Source organism: Triturus cristatus, chromosome 9 (assembly GCF_964204655.1).
Source record: "Triturus cristatus chromosome 9, aTriCri1.1, whole genome shotgun sequence".
NCBI lineage: Eukaryota > Metazoa > Chordata > Amphibia > Caudata > Salamandridae > Triturus > Triturus cristatus.
Genome location: NC_140592.1, coordinates 735,249,331 through 735,268,886, shown reverse-complemented (window position 1 = coordinate 735,268,886; position 19,556 = coordinate 735,249,331). Strand labels below are relative to the sequence as shown.

General features: G+C 50.6%; 1 protein-coding gene across 1 annotated transcript in view; it reads right to left on the bottom strand.

Moving 5' to 3' along the window:
* Positions 1–19,556, bottom strand: part of NXF1 (nuclear RNA export factor 1) — a 391,991-nt gene that overhangs the window by 130,415 nt on the left and 242,020 nt on the right. The window lies entirely within an intron of this gene.

Genomic DNA, 19,556 nt, shown 5'->3' with positions numbered 1-19,556 from the left:
TTCGAGAGGTAAGTTGGGTAGTTGGAGGATAGGTAGGTACCCCGGGATTGGGCACAGGGGGCCGCGGGGCGCCACGTGCAGGGGTGCATTTTGATATTGGGAAATATTACCCTCTGTTGATCGCGGTAGGGGGGGCACCTTGTTCTGAGGCTGCAGGCTTCTTCAGGAGTGTCGAGGGAGGTCCTTGGGTGCCGGACTTGGGGTCACAGTCGCCGTGGGGTTGTCCTCGTGGTCTTTGTTCACTCCGGCACTGGCCAGGCTTGGCTGGTGCAGAGTGTGCTGGGCTCGCGGTTCCGGGCTGCTGCCAGGGATTAGAGGTAGGTTTTGAGTAGAGCCTCTACTCATGGGAGTACCAGGGGCTTAGAGACAAAAGGTAGCCAGGTCCTCCGGGGTTTGTGAGGTTGCTGGCCACAAGAGATGCCGGGTTGGAGCAGGAGCAGGTTCGTGGGTCGACAGGCCGGTAGGGCTGGGGCCAAAGCAGTTGGTGTCTTCCTCTTTTTAGCAGCTGCAGGGCAGGTCTTCTTTCTTCTTGCTCTTCTTTGTAGTTTTGAATCTGGAACTGGGGAAGGAAGGTTCAGGGTGCCCCTAAATACTAGATTTAGGGGCGTTACAGGTAGGTGAAGGACAGGGACCAATGGGTCCCTGTCCTGGGGTGGGTACACCCCCTATCCTGCCTCTCTCCTGTGGGAGGGGGGCAGTAGCCTAGTCCTGATAGGGTAGGGCTCCCCATCTTCAAGATGGCGAGAGCCCGGTGATGTGCTTCAACTCGCCTCCCCCACCTGAGGGGTGGGTTTGGCAGGCTGGCACATCCCCTGTCCTTATTTGGGGTTTCCGGCCAAAGCTTCCCGCCAGAGTGGGGGGTTGCAGTGGCCTGGGGAAGCTCACAGAGGCGGCATGCCTTTGAAGCTTCCCCCTGCCCATCATGGGGGAGGAGATTTAGCACCTCGCCCAGGATGTGCATTGTTGCAGGCCCAGGAGAGCAGGGGCTCTCCTACCCAGGGGTCCAGCAACATTTCTGCTGGGTGGCAGCCTAGGCAGCCTCAGAGCAGACGTGGATTGTAGGTTAGGTTTAAGGGGACACCTCTAAGATGTCCTCTGGGGTGCTTGGTACATTCAATCCCACACTGGCATCAGTGTGGGTTTAATGTGCCGAGAAGTTTGATACTAAAATTCTCAGTTTTTAGTGTTGCCATTATGGTGCTGTGGAGCTGGTGTTTGACGAGCTCTCAGCACCATGTACTCTTAAATGGCAGCACTGCACTTACAGTGCTCAGGAATGGACCTGGGCACTGTAGGGGCACAGGGCTCCTGCTCCTGTGCCCACACCATTGGCCTAAGGCACCCAGCTAGAGGGGTGGCTGATGTATGCCATGGCAGTGTAGGTGATGGGCATGGCACACAGGGATGTGTGCCATGTCGACTTTGTTTTGATCTTGCACCCAAACACTCAGCCTGCAAAGGCAGTGTGTGTGTGTGTGTGTGTGTGTGTGTGTGTGTGTGTGTGTGTGTGTGTGTGTGTAAGGGTACAGGGCCTCTAAGGGTGGCACAAGGAGTGCTGCAACCCTTAGAGGCCTTCCCTGGTCACAAGGCCCTGGGTACCTAGGGTACCATTTACCAGGAGCTGACATGTGGCCAGAGTTTGCCAATTTGGGTTTGTTTTGTTTTAGGGTAGGAACATAGGCCCTGGGCACCTGATTGGCAGGAGTCCAGGGCACACTCAGTCAAAGTACATTCAGCAATTCAGCAAAAAATGGGGGCATACCAGGCAAGAAAGATGGCACTCACAATTGGACAAACATGCAGTCCCAAAATCGGCGCCGCAGGATGAAGGGGCGCAGGGGGACCAGCCGGGTGAAACAGAACCATCTCTCCAAACTAGAATGGCAGCCATCAAGGGACTGGGAACCACCCTCGAAACAAAAATGGACAAAATGTCCATCGAAATGAATTTGATGAGAGCCGACATGAGTAAAACAGCAGACAAAGTCAAAGCGAACGAAACCTGCGTATTGGAACTCCAGACAACTACCAAAAAACTCGAAGAGCGTATCAATGCCCTGACTCACCAACACCGTCAAATGGTCCTGAAGCTTGAGGATCAGGAAGGGCTGTACCGCCGAAGTAATATTAGAGTGGTAGGGGTCCCGGAGGGACAGGAGGGACCGAGCGTTGACCTCTTTCTTGAAGACCTAATCCTAAACCACCTCAAACCAAAACGGCTCTCCTCGCTCTTCACGGTGAAGAGGGCACACCGAGCACCGATCACCAAGCCCAAGCCGGGTGCGGCCCCCAGGACAATTATTGCAAAGATCCTAAACTATAGAGACCGCAACGCTATACTGCAGGCAGCACGGGTCCAGGGGGACCTACACTACGACAACGCCAATATCCGGTTCTTCCCAGACTTCACACTTAAGGTCCAGCAGGAACAATGATCCTTCGAAGGTGTGAAGGCGGTTCTCCGGCAACGAGGACTTAAATATATGATGTTCTTCCCAGCGAAGCTCAAAATAATCTCAGACGGAAAGTCACTCTTCTTCACCACTCCACTTGAAGTACAGGACTCGCTGGATGGGAAAGCGGAGCAGAAGACGACATCTGGGGCTGGGAAAGACCGGAAGGAGCACAATATCCGCGGACCGGGATCGCCGGGGGAAAGGTCCAACACAGAAAGGCGCAGCATGCGCTCCTGGAGGTCAAGCAGTACGGGTCTGCCAGCGGTGCAGAGAGACTGATGGAACATGGGTTCCAGTACTGAAGCCGGGGGACAATGCCGTCAAACTAATGTATAAATTGCCTTATTGCTAAAATGTGGGGTGGCAGCCATTGGGGCCCGATTGAACTGAAAGACGGCTCCTTCGAAGTTGAAGTAACTCTTTGCGACGCTGGGAATGCACCTGAACAATAGCCTGACCCTAAATTGTTAAATGCAATATGCAAAATGACACTCCAGGGAGGCATACCATGATTGCTTCGTATGATTAGCCACTATCCTGGGATCTCAAACTTGGTACATTTTTGTGCAATAAAGGGGGGGAACCTCAGGCAGCCGGAGTTGGCTCTAGCCCATTTCCCCACGTCACAGTTGACTAGTTACTAGGGCGATAGGCACTCTGCTAGTTGGGGATGTGGGCAGTTTCAAACCTACGTGGTAGGGTAGCAGGGAGGGGGGGTGGAAAAGGAGAGATTGAAAGGTTGCAGGTTTTAAAATGTTTTATTGTTGGTTGTGGGGGGGGGGTGGGGAGTTCCATGGTGGTCATGCAATTTACAGTCTTTAGCAAGGGGGTCGTGTCACAGGCGTTGTGGGTTGTTCAGAGAATTCCACTGTCGTAATTGGTATGCACTGGGATAAAAGTCTGGATCTCATGAGTTGGATCGTCAATGGGGTGGGTGACAAAATAAAAAGGAGTATAGTGCTACAAGACACTTGCCGGATGCCGCACTGCTCCAGGAGACACATCTAATTGATAACTCCTGTAAAGCACTTTATAGATGGGGTTACGTAATGGCGGCACACACCGGCTTCACATCAGGGTCCCGAGGGGTGGGTATCCTTCTCAGGAGCACCCTTCCCTTCAGTATACAGCACACGTGGGCCGACCTGTTGGGACACTTTGTAGCGGTCTCGGGGAGGTGGGAGGGGCGCACACACACTAGTGGCGGTTTACATCCCTCCAAGCGCAATCCTATAAGGATTTTGGTACACTTCTGCTTTCCCTGCCTGAGGGGCACCTCGTGATTGGGGGAGATTTTAACTCTGTTGCATCCGGGGTGATGGACAGACACCCACCGCGACACATCAGCGCGGGGCAACAATGGCTCCCCAACTTTCTTGAGGCGTTTGGCCTCGCTGACCTTTGGAGGCGGCGCCACCCTAATCTGCAGGAATACACGTTTGTTTCGGGATCGCACCATACCCTCTAGAGGATGGACTACGTCCTCGCACCCCTTCAAGATGACATAACCACACGGGAAATCAAGCACTTAGCGCGGGGTGTCTCGGACCACTCCCCCATATGGGTCCACCTTACTATAGGAGAGAAGAGAGTCGGCTGTGTCGCGCCGATAAATCCCTGGTACCTAAATGATCAAGATACCAAATCCACGCTGGTGCGTGCAATTGACCAATACTTTTTTGACAACGAAGGTACAGTGGACTCCCCCACCACTCTGTGGGAGGCGTTTAAGACGGTTCTCCGGGGGCACGCCCTTTCAGCCATAGCGGGAGTGCGCAAAGACAAAGAAAAGCAACTGATTGAGATTGAGCGTGACCTCCTCCGTCTTGAGGAGAGGGCGGGACACGGTGCGGACCCAGCCATATCTCACCAAATGCAAATAAAAGCGGCCGAAAACAAAGCAATTGCGAATGACGCTGCGAAAGCCCTCGCGAGAGACAGACGGGCGGCTATATGACCAGGGTGACAAAGCGGGTAAAATGTTAGCCTGGTTAGATAAAAAAGAGGGCACACAGAGCGGTATCGGAACTAAAAAGCAGTACGGGGGGGTTCTCACTGAGCCACACGACATAGCCAGAGAGTTTGCGACGCACTTCGAGAAAGTGTACCAGAGGGGCTCGGAACTCACTGAAGAAGACTCTTCTAACTTCTTAGCAGATATTCGTCTACCTGTCCTCTCTGAACACGATCGGGAAGACTTAGAGTGCGCTCACAAATGACGAGTTAGCCAAAGCGATAAGAGACCTCCACACGGGCAAGGCGCTGGACCCCAATGGCCTCCCCATTGAATTATACAAGCTCAAGCCAGATAAAGTGGCGCCTTACCTTAAAAGTATGTACGAGGACAGCAGAAAAATGGGGAAACTGCCAAGAGACCAACGTATAGCCACGCTGTTGACCATTCCCAAGGAAGGAATGCCAAAAGACTACTGCGCTTCATACAGACCGATTTCCCTGAACGCAGAACCCAAGATACTCGCCAAGCTTCTGGCCAACAGACTTCGGCTGGTAATATCTAAGCTGGTACATCCAGACCAATCGGGCTTTATGCCGCACCGAAATACGGCCCTTAATCTGCAGCATCTCCACGGAGTCCTGGGGCACTGCTTCAGTATCCAGGAGGACGCGATAGTGGTCTCATTGGACGCAACTATGGTGTTTGATACTTTGGAATGGGCGTACCTCATTGCGGTTCTTAAAAAGATGGGCTTCGGCCCTCATTTTATAGGGTGGCTGCAGCTCCTATATGCGGAACCCTTGGCCCAAGTAGCAGTCAACAACAAAATCTCAAACGTGTTCACACTTGGAAGGGGGACCAGGCAGGGGTGTCCACTCTTGCCACTTTTATTCGCACTCTCCCTAGAACCACTCGCAGCCTGGATACGAAGGGATGCTTCGGTCCGGAGACTTAGAGGGAGGACCGGATTTCCTTATATGCCAACGACATCCTTCTTTATCTTGCTTCCCCTTTGCGATCACTGAGGGTGGTGTTAGACATCTTTGCCAGCTTTGGAAGAAACTCGGGCTTTAAAATTAACTGGAGCAAGTCGTTGCTATATGTCCTCCATGGGAAGGCCCCATCCTTGCCCGGGAACTGCCCAATCCAGATAGCTGCAGAGGGATTCAAATACCTTGGCGTATTCATCACCACAGATGCCAGGACATGATATGAGCAGAACCTCCTCCCGCCCCTGCATCGGCTCAGACGGGACAACAACACGTGGAAAACACTACCCCTGTCTCTCCTTGGACGGGCAGCGCTTTTCAAAATGATGGCACTGCCCCGCCGGACTAGGGACCTCTAAGTCACCCCACACCGGGGACCGGAGTGGAGACCGGAGTAGAGCTGGAGCCGCACCGGCTCCGGGGCAGTGCCGGAGTGGCGCCGTCCTGACCCCCGCCAAGGAAGCCACCTTCGCGGGGGATTGAGACGGGCCTGGGGAGTGGCACGAAGCCCTCCAACAGCCGCGGCCCAGAATGAGGTGAAGATCGCTCGGCAACCCATGCGGCGGTGCCAGGGACGATTCAACCTCCGACTAGCCCTCCCACGAGGCAGCCACCTGTGTGGAGGGACGAGAGGGGCCCAGAGAGGGACGAGGGGTCTCCTCTCTGCCTCGTCCCGGAGCGGGACAAGGAGGGTCCACCGACCTCCGTAGCTCCGCACGGTCCAGCTGCAGGCGCCGTACCGGCGTAACCTCGGCCTTAGACAGGACCACCCTTTCAAAGGACCGAGAGGTGCTCGGGGATGCGACCCTAGCCCCGGCGCCCTCCCGCGACACCACAGGGACCCCCGCGGGAGTTTCGGCGAGGCAGACGCGCCATGGCCTGAAGGAGGTGCCCCAGAGGAGCAGCACCCCAACAGTACCACATCCTCCAAGCCTAGTTCCGAACCAGTCGGCGCCGGAGCCACCGGCGGTGCCGCAGAGGGCCCTGCGCAGAGCGAGGGATCCGCCGATGCCCCAGAAGGGGAAGGAGGAGACGACACCAGGGAGGCCTGCAAAGCCGCCACATATGTCAGCATTTGGACTCTCGACGCCCCAACACGAGGAAACTGTGGATAGGACGACACGCGGGCCGCATCACCCGTGGAGAGTCCACGCCCACGGGAGGCCGGAAACCAGCCCCCGGAGACAAACTGCATCACTTACCCACCAGGGAGCAACGCTCACAGGACATCAGAGAAAGGCGAGGACGACGACCACGGCAGAGTCTGAAGCCATCCGTTGAAGCAGACAGAGGGAAGGACGTCGACCCGGAGAGACGCAACGAGAGAAGTTTCATCCGGCGCTCCCGCCGCTACTTCGGCTTCAACTGTTGGCACTGTACACAGTCTGTGGTGCTGTGATCCTCCCCCAAACACCACATACAAATGAGGTGAGGGTCCGTTGCTGACCTAAGATGCCCACAAGACGTGCAAGTCTTAAAGCCTGAAGGCCTTCGCACACTGTTCCACTAAAAAAATGGAAGAAAAAAAAAAAAGAGGCCCAACAGGCCCGTAGCAAGGATCGGATCCGCGTTGCACGCAGAAAAGGAAAAAACTGACGTGGGCGCCCCGGCGTGGGTCTTATGTGACCTCACTGACGTCACGTACGTGGACGACGCCTGGGCGGAGTCGCGTGATGTCGCCCGGCGCGCAGGGTTGCTGTGGCAAAAAGTTTCCGGATCCAGTCTCACGCCTAGGGATAATTCTACGTGAAGGAATCTGCAGCTAGTAGTCTCTATCAGATAGCTGGGTTCTGTTTTTGAGACGTTCTAACTCCTCTACCCTGGACTATAGTGACTTTTTATTTTCTAAAATTCTAAAGGGACTTCAGCAAGGCCCTAACAAGACTTTTAGTAGTTTGGAAAAAAAATTCCAAGTTGAAAAATCTGAATTCTAAAGGCAATTTAAGAGTTCTGTCGTGTGATCAGGTGGTAACCAAGTGGTCCAACAAATGCAAGTTGTGTATCCCACCGCTGATCCACAGATGTAAGTAACTGGCTTTATATATACTGCACCAAAGTAAGGTACAGTGTGTATAGAGTCCAAGAGTCCCCAGAGGTAGGCAGAGAAAGTTAGATGGAACCTTACTCTCTAAAGTGGTAGCTTGGTCAAGCAGTAAGGCAGTATCAGAGGACAGTGTTAAGCATTTGATGTACACACTCAGTCAGCAAATTAATTCACACATTCAAGAACTGAACTCTGGGCCAATTGTTTTTGTATGAAAAATATACTGTTTATTTTTAGAACCAAGCAAGCCTGGAATAGGTAAGCATTAAATACTTTTCTGTAATAAGTTACTGGATATAGAACTGTTTGAAAATGTAATAGGAATGGTACTCTGATTTACAGGGGAGCAGTAGTATGCAAAATTTAGTAAATACAGTACATTGGAATGAATAGGCTTTTCCAATAAATTGCAGGTAAGTTACTTTTCGGATTACTTTTTCTAACACAGTGCTGGCTCCTAGATTCAGCACTGGGACATTTCCTAAAAACAGTTGAGAAAATGCGTTTTAGTTAGATGTACGTTTTTTAAAGAATGTTCTTGTATTTCAAAAGATGACACTTAGAAACTTTTTCCACAGAGAACCACCAATGTTATCCTATGGAAGGAAATTCAATTCACAGTACGTTCCTTTTCCTACTCAGTGCTGGATACCTAGATTCAGCACTGGGACATTTCCTGAGAAAATACGTTTAGGTTATTTGTGCGATTTTTCAAGAATATTCTTAGTTTTCAAAAGTCGACACTTGCAAACTTTTTGGGAGAAAAAGTGTCAATGTTATCCTATGAGGAAAAGCAGGTTATCGGTTTCGAGGTAAGTAAACGGTCTTTGGAGTTGGGGTTCTGGGGTTAGACTCAGGGGTCTCCCAGGATACACTGTTGTACCCTCAGCAGGACAAAAGGCGGCCGGGTGCAGAGTGTTGAGGCCCAATTGTATCCTATGGAGGATAGGGGGGCTCCGGTTGGTGGCTGCTGGCAAGCAGGCCACGGGGTTGTGGGAGCAAAGCTCCTAGGGTTTAGCTCAGGGCAAGTTGGGGACCAAAGTAGGACCAAAAGGTGCACCCTCAGCGGCACTAGGGGGGCCAGGTGCAGGGTGCTGTTTTGAGGTTGGTGCCCTTTTGTTTTCAACGGAGAATCTCCGGGACAAAGAAACACTGCAGGCTCGGGGACGAGGATCTTCTGGATGCGACCACCACTTCGAGGGTAAGTTGGGATGTCGTGGGTTGGTTAGGCACCGTTGGTTTGTGCACACAAGGCCGTAGGGCGTCTGGTGCAGAGGTGCCTTTTGACGTCAGATTTTCTAACCCGCTCTGGTCGCAGTAGGGGGGGTCCTCTGGATTGAGGCTAAATTTAGGGGCGTAACAGGTAGGTAAAGGGCAGGGACCAATGGGTCCCTTCCCTAGGGTGGGTACACCTCCTATTCTCCCACTCTCCAGTGGGAGGGGCGCAGGAGCATGTCCCTGGTTGGCTAGGTCCCCCATCCTCAAGATGGCGGGCACTCGAGGTTGTGCTTCACCTCGCCTCCCCCACCTTAGGGGTGGAGTTGGCAGAGGTGGGCACATCTCTCTTCCTCTCTTGTTTTTCCCGCCGGTTCTCCCGCCCAAAAGTGGGGGGTAGAACCAGCAGGGACCAGTTGCTGAAAGCAGCAAATGGTCTGGAGAGGCTCACAAAGGCGGCATGCCTTTGAAGCTTCTCCTTCGTGAACCATGCCCATCCTGGGGGAGGAGGCTTGGCACCTCGTCCCAGGATGTGCACTGTTTCAGGCCCCAGAGAGCAGCAAGCTCTCTACCCAGGGGTCCAGAAACATGTCTGTTGATGGCAGCCTAAGCAGCCACTCAGTCGGGACACTAGAAGTGGGTTCGTTTTCAGGGGGAATCTCTGAGATGCCCTCAGTGTGCATTTTTCATTAAATCCTACACTGGAATCAGTGTGTGTTTAATGTGCTGAGAAGTTTGATACCAAACTTCCCAGTTTTTAGTGTAGCCATTATGGTGATGTGGAGATTGCAATGAAACTCCTAGCACCAAATATTGGTAATGGCAGCACTGCACTTACAATGCCCAAGAATGGACTTGGGCACTGAAGGGGTACAGGGCTCATGCACCTGTACCCTCCCCACTGGCATAGTGCACCCAGCTGGAGGGGATGCTGATCTAGGCCAGGGCAGTGGGACAGAGGGGTGTTTGCCATGTCGACTCTTCACTTTGTTCTGCACCAAAACACGAAGCCTGCAAAGAGAGGGGGGGGCGAGGGTGTGTGTAAGTGTGTATGTATGTGTGTATGTATGTAAAGGTAAAGTGCCTCTAAGGGTGGCACCATAAGTGCTGCAGCCCTTAGAGGTCCATCCTGGTCACAGAGCCCTGGGTAACTGTGGTACCATTTACCAGGGGCTGACCTGTGGCCAGATATGCCAATTGGGTTAGTTTTGGGGAAAGAACACAGGCCCTGGCAACCAGATTGGCAGGGACCCAGGGCACACCAAGACAAGCATTGGCATAGCCAATAGGTCTCGCCTTTGGGACCTTATAAGTGTTTAGCCATGCAACAGTTGATGTTGTTGCACCAAGGATATTGTGCTGCATAACTAAATACTTATAAGGTCCCAAAAGCGAGACCTATTGGCTATGCCAATGCTTGTTTAACTTTAAAGCTATGCTGCACTGAAGCCAGAGCTGCTGTATAATACGGCTAAAAAACATTGAAAAAAACAATAGATCTCATATAGGCAAACCTTATTTTCTTTGCCAATGCTTGGTATGGAATGCCATATGGTAAGTTACAAGTATTTGCATAACATGGATGAGTGGGGAGGGAGTCAGGGAGTATGCAGCAACTTAGACAGACGTTGCACTAAACAGCAGGGAGGGTGCAGTAAATAGCACGAGGGACGGGGAGGGCTGGGAGCGACGTGCACTAAACAGCACAGAGTGGTGGGTAGGGCACACAGGGACCTGCTCTAAACAGCATGGAGGGATTGGGAGTGTGCACAACACAGCATAGAGGGTTGGGGAGGCTGCATGCAACATTCATGTTTGTTCGCTGATAAACTTTAATAAAAGTGATTTATGACACTGCATTACCAAAAGTCAGGTTAGCTGGTAAATAGTGTCACAGTTTGGCATCCCTGCCAATAGCCATGAAGCATAGCCGGTTATTGCATTACAGCACTACATTATACGGTCACGTATTATGAAGCTCCTCTCTGAGTGAATTGCTCGAGGCACTTTAGCTTGCACTCAGCCAGAGAGGCTTCTCTGTTGTGTGCCCCTGGCAGTGTGAGCCAGGCTGAGGGTCGAGTAGAGGTGACTGGTTGGCATAGATACCAGTCATCTCATCCTGGGCCTGGATTGATTACTTTGTATCTGCTTCCCTTTCATCTGGCCTTGACTGCTTCCATGTGGGGCGAAGGAGGTGACCATGTTCACATCTTCTCCATTAATAGTTTGAAAGCTTCAATGTTGGCCTCAAAAACAGGTACATGTGTGCATTGTTTTTAAACATTGCCCTTGTGAAAAATCATGCACCACAGCTGAGCTGATAGCTCACTATCTAGTGCTTGCAGGGGTATATCAAAGAGCAGGTAATTGTTTTCCAACTGGGGATTCACTGCCATTAACAGGATAGTTTCACTTCGGCAGGCTAGCTGTGTGTATATTATTGTTAGCATTATGAAAGACCGAGCGAAACATACTGTAAAATTCTACACTCTTGCATTTCAGTTTGCATGTAGCTCCTGGATGCCAGTTCAGTACTCACTGAGCTGTATTACAATGATTATTACTTGCGACCTGCAGATAACTGAAAAATATCTGTAGCAAAAGCAGTAACCCACTGGGCTGGCTGGCTCAATGAAGTATACATCTGTGACCTGCATGTTATATGTTGTGCCATCGGTAGCCACTGATGTTTGTTTCGTGCGCCACATTGTGTGCCTCTCAATTTGAAGTAAGAGAAAGAAAAGTAAACACAACTGAAAGTTTGAAGGCGTTTTAGAAAATGCGTATGTGGTTTGGCTGTAAGAGTATTCTGTTACAAGATCAAACGAGACCTAAAAAGCCAAGTCAGGGGAAAGGTGCATGGAATTCCAGAGAGGAGCAAATAAAGACAGGGGTGCGCGCGCTGCATTTGAAGTAGTTAAAGTGATCGGAGACGCGATCAAGGGAGCAGAAAGGAAACTGATTACAAGGGAGGGGGTAGTGTGAAAACAGCGGGGAGAGAAGGGAGGGTGTAATAAAAAACAAAGGAGCCAAAGCTATAGAGAAGGGAGGGGGGAGTGGGAGCAGCTGTGCACGTGCATGTGATCGTGCACTCAAGGTTTAGGCCAGTCAAAAGTCTGTGGGTAGCACTTCGAAAATCCCACATATAAAATGTCTCTTCGAGCCTTTGGCTCAGCGAGACCTAAAAAAGTGCATCAGTATTCTGGCAAAAAGTGGGGGGTTTACTGCAATAGAAACCCCCACACACACGATCTGATGAAGCCTTTTTTCGCTCACATGAGCATCTCACAAAAAATTAAGGCTTTTTGAGAAAATGAACACCACTTTTAATGTAAAAGTGGGTGAAGAGTGTTCATCTTCAAAGATGTCGAATGAATAAAATAAAAACAAAACTTTAGTGACAAAAAGTGAAAAAAAAAAAATAGGTAAAGAAACCTAGAGTGTTTTCAGAGATCTTCTCAGCATGAGCCGAAAAAAAGGGTTGAAGCTGTGAGTCAAAATGCCAGAACAGTAAGTATATGCTAGGAAGGGGAGCTGCTGGCTCCTTAAAGTAACAGTGCATTGCTTCCTTGCAGTCCTTGAAATCCTGACCCGGCAGGTGCCTTTTTTCTTTCTCTTTGATGAGCCTAAAGGAATATGCAACTTACCAGTATGCATCAGTTCTTGGCATGTAGAGCTGCAGAGCCACACACTTAGGATAAGATCGCCATCTGGTGTTGGGTTCAGATGATTGCAGGTTGTTGTTGTCTTCGGAAGAAGACTTTTGGTCACGAGATAGGTGACTCCTCCTTTGGACAACAGTGCGCATGGGCATCCACTCCATCCTCAGATTGTTTTTCGCCGTGATGGGAAACGATGGAGTGTGTAAGAATAAATAAAAGGATGTCCATGTGTAATGTCTAAGTAAGACAATGCTGGAACGGATACAGGTCCCGGGGAGGTGGGTGGGCGTGTGTGGCTCTGCAGCTCTACATGCCAAGAACAGATGCATACTGGTAAGTAGCATATTCCGTTCGAGGCATATGAGCTGCAGATCACACACTTAGGATAGACTATACAGCAGTATCTCCCCTAGCGGTGGTCGCCTGTATCCGTTGCAGCAGTTTAGAATAAGGTTTTAAGGACAGCCTGACCCACAGAAGCTTGTTGCTTTGCTTGCACGTCAACACAGTAGTGTTTAGTGAAGGTGTGTGTTGTAGACCATGTGGCTGCCTTACAAATATCTTCTAAGGGAATGATTCCTAAGAATGCCATGGAAGCCCCTATTTTGCGTGTGGAGTGCGCTCTAGGGGGAACTGTAAGAGTGCGTTTAGCCTTTTGGTAACAGATTTGGATACATTTAACTATCCATCTGGCTATCCCTGATTTGGAAATAGGGTTGCCTTTATGTGGTGGGGAGAAGTCAACAAACAATAGTTTGGTTTTGCGGAAAGATTTGGTTCTGTCAATGTAATAAAGGAGGGCTCTTTTAAAGTCTAAGGTATGAAGAGCTCGTTCAGCTACAGAGTCGGGATTTGGGAAGAACACTGGTAGCTCGACTGATTGGTTAAGATGGAATGGAGAAATGACTTTTGGCAGGAACTTTGGATTTGTTCTAAGAACCACTTTGTTACGATGTAATTGTAGGAATGGTTCTTGTATGGTTAAGTCTTGTATTTCACTTACCCGTCTAAGGGATGTGATAGCAATAAGGAAAGCCACTTTCCATGTGAGAAATTGTAGCTCGCATTTATGTAAAGGTTCAAATGGGGGACCCATTAGCCTAGTGAGCACAATATTTAGATTCCACACTGGAGAGGGTGGTAATCTTGGAGGAAGGATTCTTTTAAGACCTTCCATGAAGGCTTTGATCGCGGGCACTTTAAATAGTGACAAGTGCTGTCGATTTTGCAAGTAGGCTGCTAATGCTGCTAGGTGGAGACGTATGGAAGAATACGCTAGATTACATCTTTGCAAGTGTAGTAGGTAGCAAATGATGTCTTGGATGGATGCGTCTAGTGGGCGTATATGATTGTTAGTGCAGTAAATGGCAAATCTTTTCCATTTAGCTGCATAGCACGCTCTGGTAGTAGGCCGTCTGGCCTCTTTAATAATATTCATGCAGTCCGGTGGTAGGTTGAGGTAACCGAACTCTAGGACTTCAGGAGCCAGATCGCTAAGTTGAGTTGTTGTGGATCTGGGTGTCTGATTTCTCCATGGTTCTGGGTTAGCAAGGACGGGGAGAGGTTCAGCTTTTGATGTGGAACTACAGAGAGTTCCAGTAGTATTGTGAACCAGGGCTGGCGTACCCAAGTAGGCGCCACTAGTATCAGTTTGAGGGACTGTTGCCTGAGCTTGCGTACTACGAATGGAATGAGTGGGAGAGGCGGAAAAGCGTACGCAAATCTGCCCGACCAGTTCATCCATATCGCATTGCCCTTCGACTGTGGGTGGGGATACCTGGCGGCGAAGGTTGGGCATTTTGCGTTTTCGTGTGTGGCGAACAGGTCTATGTCGGGTTGGCCCCATTTGTGGAAGAATGGGAGTAGGACTTGTGGGTGTAATTCCCATTCGTGGATTTGTTGTGTCTGTCGACTCAACAAATCGGCAATTTGGTTGTGAACCCCTAGAAGGTGTTCTGCTAGTAGGTAGATGTTTTGGGGAATTGCCCATCTCCAAATGTTCTGTGCTAGCTGAGACAGCTGGAGAGAATGTGTCCCCCCCTGTTTTTGTATGTAATACATGGCTGTGATGTTGTCCGTCCGGATTAGGACAGCCTTGTTCTTTAGATGTGGTTGGAATTACTTAAACGCCAGGAACACTGCTAGAAGTTCTAGGTAATTGATACGGAGCAGTTTTTGTTGTGTGGTCCATTTGCCCTGAGTGGTGTGTCCTAGGAGATGGGCTCCCCATCCTGTAAGAGATGCGTCGGTTGTCAGCACTATCTGTGGAAGAGGCTCTAGGAACGGTCGCCCTTTGGACAGGTTTATGGTGTTCCACCATTTTAGTGAGCGATGCGAGCGGCTGTCCACCAACACCAGATCGGAAAGTTGTCCGTGAGCCTGATTCCACTGACGTGCGAGACACTCTTGTAAGGGACGCATTTGAAGTCGTGCGTAAGGCACAATGAAGACGCATGACTCCATCATGCCTAAGAGTTGCATGAACACTCTTGCTGGAAGAGAGTGTTGGGGTTGGAATTTTAAGATGAGAGCTTGTATGTTGGCTATCCTGGTTGGGCTGGGATAAGCTATAGCTTTGGAGGTATTTATGGTAGCTCCCAGATATTGATGTATGTGGGAGGGATGTAGTTGAGATTTGGGATAATTGATGGTGAATCCCAAGTTGTGTAAGATTTGGATAGTTTGATGAGTATGTAGAACGCATTTGCTGAATGAATAGGCTTTTATGAGCCAATCGTCGAGATATGGGAAGACGTGAATTTGTTGTCTCCTGAGATGTGCTGCTACTACTGCTAGGCATTTTGTAAAGACTCTGGACGCAGTAGTCACTCCGAATGGGAGGACAGTAAACTGATAGTGCTGTCCGTCCACCACAAATCTTAGGTACTTCCTGCGAGCAGGGTGCATGGGAATGTGAAAATAGGCGTCCTTGAGGTCTAGTGTGGCAAGGAAATCGCCTTGTTGTAGTAGTGGGAGCACATGCTGAAGAGTGATCATATGGAAATGATCTGAGTGTATATACTGATTGAGTAGTCTGAGGTAGAGTATGGGTCTTAACGTCTCGTCCTTTTTGGGGATTAGGAAGTATAGAGAGTATACTCCTGTGCCCTGATGTTAGAGTGGAACTGGCTCTATTGCCTGTTTTTAAAGTAAGGAAAGAACTTCTTGCTTGAGGAGCGCAAGATGTTCTTGTGACATTGGACGATGTCTGGGGGGTATGTTGGGGGTGGGTATTTGTGAGTTGTAGGCAGTAACCAGATTGGATAATTTGTCTTACCCACTTGTCTGTAGTAATGGAATTCCAGATAGGTAGGAACTGTTTGAGTCTTCCCCCGACTGGAGTGGAATGGTCTGGGGGGAGTGGAGGAAAGTCATTGTTTAGTGGCGGGGGAGGTACGAGTGTTGGTTTTACCTCGACCTCTTCCTTTGGCATCATTTCCCCTATATCCTCCTCGAAAATATCCTCTATTGGGGGGTGTTTGCGTAGAGGTTTTGAAAGTGGATGAGGTGTCTGCTCCCGTATTTTTGGAGGCTCCTCTATAGAAGGAGCGTCGATAGGAGCCACGTGGTTGTGGAGACTGTAATGCTCCCATTGATTTAGCAGTCTCGGTATCTTTTTTCATTTTTTCCAATGCAGTATCTACTGCTGGCCCAAACAACTGTTCTTGGTTGATTTAATATTGTAGTTTGTACTTCTGGCTTAAAGCCTGAAATACGTAGCCATGCATGGCGTCTCAGAAGTACACTGGTGTTGATTGACCTAGAGGCAGTGTCCGCAGCATCTAGTGCACATTTAATTGATGCATTAGATATGAGCTTTCCCTCTTGGATGAGGTCATTGGCCTGGGTCTTATATTGATCTGGTAAGTGTTGTAAAAGGTCTTCCAATTGATCATAATGAGCCCTGTCATAGCGTGCCAATAGGGCTTGTGTGTTGGCAATACGCCAATGGTTAGCTGCTTGTGCTGCAACCCTTTTACCTGAGGCCTCTAATAGCTTATACTCTTTGTCTGGTGGCGGTGTGTCTCCAGTTGTTTGGGAGTTAGCCCGCTTTCTGGCGTTGGAAACTACGAAAGAGTCTAGAGGGAGCTGTCCTTTAATGTAAGCAGGGTCCTCTGGGGCAGGTCTATATTTTTTTTCAATTCGGGGGTTAAGTACCCTGGCCCGTACGGGGTCTTTAAAGATTTCTGGGGCGTGTTTTATGACCCCTTTGATCATGGGTAAGATTTGAACTGTTTTTTGAGACTGTTCAAATGTGTCTAGCAAAAAATCTTCTTCTGGCGCATCTGAGTGCATGGTGGCGCCATGATAAAGTACTGCCCTGTTGATGAGTTGCCCAAACCCTAGGTGGTCATCTGGAGGTGAGGGTTTCGAAGGGTATGCAGTAGGATCGGGAACATCAGGTAGTGTGTACACCCAGTCTAAGGGTACCGTGTCCGGATTTGCGAAAGGATCATTAGGCTCATAAAGATCATCCGGATTACCTCCTCCCCTAAGAGATCATCATCATCCTGTGGAGTTGGTGTATGTGAAGGGGATGGTAGAGGTAAAGGAGGTGGAGACGGGGGGGGGGGGGGGGGGTGGAGTAAGAGGTTGTGCAAGAGAGGAAGGACGAATGGGTGAAGTGGCTGAGTCCTTTCTCTTTATAGGAGCTGAAGAAGGTGTTGTGTCCAGCGTCCTCTTTTTATATGGCACAGCAGTGACATGTCCAGTTTTAGGATTGATATAAATTTTCCTTTGCGTTGGATCAGGGTGGAAAAGTTCATGATCCTCCGTAATTGGCTTTGGTGTCGATTTTTTGGGTTCCGATCTATGCTTTGGATGATCGGTAGAGTCTTTTGCAGAATGGCCCTTAGATGGTTGTGTCGGTGCCGGTAAAGGTTTCGGTGCCGACGATGGTTTCGGTGCCGACGATGGTTTCGGTGCCGACGATGGTTTCGGTGCCGACGATGGTTTCGGTGCCGACGATGGTTTCGGTGCAGACGATGGTTTCGGTGCCGACGATGGTTTCGGTGCCGAAACGGGATCTTTAAGCTTGGGAGCTTTCGATGCTGGTTTGTCAATGGGCCTCGATGACTTTGGTATCGGTGCCTGCTTCGGTGCAGAGAGGTCTTGCGTCTTCGGTGCCGAAGGTGCTGGGGGTACAGTAATATGTGGTTTACTCGGGCCCGAACCACTTGAAGGCTTGTATTTCTTCGGAGCCGGGTTCGAAGGCGGGGCTTCTGAAGATTGTTTTCGGTCGCGACTGGGGCCAGCTGGCGAAGTCTTGACCAGTGCCTTTTTTGGAGGGGTGAGGGTAGGGGCCAAGGTACTCACGCGCTGCCCAGGAGTAATGGGGTCGTCTGAGTCGTCTGCTTCAGATATAATCTGGAGTTCCTCGGAATCTTCTTCCGGGACATCGGGGCCCTGATCAAAGATGTCCTCTGGTTCCAGAGCTGGTCTGGCCATGATATGGCGTCGAGCTCTTCGATCCCGGATAGTCTTCTTGGATCGGAATGCGGCACAGGCTGGACAGCTGGACTCGTCGCGTTCCGACGAGAGGCACAGGTTGCAAACCTCGTGATGGTCACTGTGCGGGAACTTTGCTCCATCTTGGGGGCATTTTTTAAAAGGCGTCCTTTCCATGAGCCGTATCCGGAACCGGTCCGATGAATGTTCGATGTCGTGTGAAGTTTGAATTTCGCTTCAAAAAGCTTGGTTTTTGAAAGTTTTCAGCCGGAGCGGAAAAGTTCATCCGAACCCAATGGCGGAAAAAAACAATCTGAGGATGGAGTGGATGCCCATGCGCACTGTTGTCCAAAGGAGGAGTGTGAGAAAGTGCCATCTTTCTTGCCTGGTATGCCCCCACTTTTTGCTAAATTGCTGAATGTACTTTGACTGAGTGTACCCTGGACTCCTGCCAATCAGGTGCCCAGGGCCTATGTTCCTTCCTTAAAACACACAAACTCCAAATTGGCAAACCCTGGCCACATGTCAGCCCCTGGTAAATGGTACCCTAGGTACCCAGGGCCTTGTGACCAGAGAAGGCCTCTAAGGGCTGCAGCACTCATTGTGCCACCCTTAGAGGCCCTGTACCCTTACACACACACACACACACCCACACACACCCACACACACCCACACACACCCACACACACCCACACACACCCACACACCCACACACACACACACTGCCTTTGCAGGCTGAGTGTCTGGGTGCAGGACAAAACAAACTAAGAGTCGACATGGCACACATCTCTGTGTGCCATGCCCATCGCCTACACTGCCAAGGCATATATCAGCCACCCCTCTGGCTGGGTGCCTTATGCCCATGGTGTGGGCACAGGAGCAGGAGCCCTGTGCCCCTACAGTACCCAGGTCCATTCCTGGGCACTGTAATTGCAGTGCTGCCATTTAAGAGTACATGGTGCTGAGAGCTCGTCAAACACGAGCTCCACAGCACCATAATGGCAACACTGAAGACTGGTAAGTTTGGTATCAAACTTCTCAGCACATTAAACCCACACTGATGCCAGTGTGGGATTTAATGTACCAAGCACCCTAGAGGGCATCTTAGAGATGCCCCCTTACAACTAACCTACAATCCACGTCTGCTCTGAGGCTGCCCAGGCTGCCACACAGCAGACACGTTGCTGGACCCCTGGGTGGGAGAGCCCCTGCTCTCCTGGGCCTGCAACAATGCACATCCTGGGTGAGGTGATAAATCTCCTCCCCCAGGGTGAGCAACGGGAAGCTTGAAAGGCATGCCGCCTATGGGAGTTTCCCCAGGCCACTGCAACCCCCCACTCTGACAGGAAGCTTGGCCGGAAACCCCATACAAGGACAGGGGATGTGCCAGCCTGCCCACCCCACCCCTCAGGTGGGGGAGGCGAGGTGAAGCACATCTCCGGGCTCTCGCCATCTTGAAGATGGGAGGCCCTACCCTATCAGGATTAGGCTACTGCCTCCCTCCCACAGGAGAGAGGCCGGATAGGGGGTGTACCCACCCCAGGACAAGGACCCATTGGTCCCTGGTTTTCACCTACCTGTAACGCCCCTAAATCTAGTATTTAGGGGCACCCTGAACCTTCCTTCCGCAGATTCCAAGATTCAAAAACTACAAGATATGCGCAACAGACATCGGCTGCCCTGTTGCTCGACGAGGCGAGGCAAATCTGGCTGGCGACGCGCAGCCGAGTGTATCAATGGGGGGGACAAGTCTAGTAAAATGTTGCACCGTCTCTGTCAGGGCAC